Here is a 1,957-nt window from a genome sequence, read left to right on the forward strand (position 1 = left end):
TATGTTCATTCTATGGATAACTGTATAGCAGTAAAAATAAATGAACTATTAGTGTGCCCATCTGCATGGATGGATCTCTGGAGCATAGTAGTGAGCAACACAGACAAGTGGCAGAACAAAACATACAATATGATTCCAACTTATATGTAAAAACATATGTAGGTGGGAAACTTAAAAAAAAAGAAAGGGAAATATGTAAATGTGTATTATGGTGACTGCCGAGGGGTTGGAGACATAGTGATTAGGAGCCCCGAGAAGAATTGATGATGTACTAATCCCTAAGGCAAGGGAGAAGTGGATGCTTATTTTATTATTTTTGGAAATTTACTTGAACACTATATGCTCTCACGTATATACTTAATAATAGAAAAGTTAAGAAATAAAATTACAAGAGATAAAGTGGTGATTCAGGCTGATCACCTAAACGAATAGACTCTCATGCCAATAGTTGACTCAAATCACTATGGAAATAAAACTGAGTAAAGAGAAGGGAACACTTGAGGTAAAATACTGCTCAGGATCCAAGCTTTTGTTTCCCTAGATGAGAATCTAAACTGGTGTCTAATTTAGGTCCTTGTGTGCTATAACCTCGTAATTCTTAAAAATCCTTAGATGAGGTACACAGTTTTTGTAAATAAGCCAGAATATTATCAAATTATGCATTTCCCAAGGTATTGTGAGGCCTAAAGAAGTTCAGTTTTATGGATGAAGCTTACATTTTTCCATTTTTATTATAATTCCCTTTACAGTCAAACCTCTGTGTCCATTTCCTTAGCTATGATAAACAAACTCAAAGCCCAGAAAAACTGATTACAGACATAATATCCTGAAAATAAAATTTCAGAGAATACATATTCTACAACTTAACACTTAAAAATGCCATAATAGCTTGGTGGACATTTCACTGGCAATGACATTCAAAAGAAACAGGTTACTAATCAGGATCTGCCCTGGATTTAAACAATACCAGCAAGATTTTGTACCCTATTCTGTTATCACTAGGTCTGTAAGAAATGAAAAAGAATGGTGAGATCTGGAATAGGTTATTGAAACAAATAACCATTAAAAAATCATTGCCCTAATAGTACTGTGAAGTGCCTTGGTGCTGGACAAGAGCTACTCCATTAATGCTGACTAGAACAACACAGCTTTGAGACTTGGATCACAGAAGCCCTCCCTCATTAAAAGAAGCCCATATGGCTCCCAAACCCATCTAAGACCCCCAACTATGTGCTTCCTTCAACCTCAGATCTTTAATCAACACAGATGCTGAGATTTTAGCCAAGGTGCTTGCCCTGCATCTGAATAAACTGTTCCTGCAATTAATTAACCCAGACCAAGCAGTTTTTGTGCTGGTCACAGATCCTCTGGCAACCAGAAGAGACCCTCATCCATCATCTCACACCACCAAAACCCCATTTATATCCTGTCCTCTGACTCTGAGGAGGCATCTGAAGAGAGAGTGAGTCTGCTTATGTTTCCAACATTAGCTAGATTTGGTATAAAATGACTTTTTCTTCCTTAATTCTACAAGATTTTGTCTCCTCATACTTTATGAAATACAGCTTGTCCATTGTTTTAAGAAACAACTAGAAATTTCTTTACCATTTTATTGTTCAACGTACCCAAATATTTTTTCTAGATGTCTGTGTATACCTTGTTATGGATAACAACTAAATATTCATACTTTTAATATCATGTTACCCAAACTAGCAAATGAATTTGATTGGTTACTAGTCCACTTTCCACAATATTGAGGTCTCCTTGAAAAGAGTTTTAAATCTAATCCCTGTCAACACTGCTGAATATAAAAAGAAAGCAGATTACTGTGATTCTTCCTCAGGGCTTTGAGTATCATCTCCCCAAATACAGAGTGGGAAGGAGGCAGAAGTAGACAATATGTTTATAATTCCTTAAGATTTTTATTATAGAACAATAAACATTTTTTTTTCAATTA

This window comes from Rhinolophus sinicus, linkage group LG04 (genome assembly GCF_036562045.2).
Source record: "Rhinolophus sinicus isolate RSC01 linkage group LG04, ASM3656204v1, whole genome shotgun sequence".
Classification (NCBI taxonomy): Eukaryota; Metazoa; Chordata; class Mammalia; order Chiroptera; family Rhinolophidae; genus Rhinolophus; species Rhinolophus sinicus.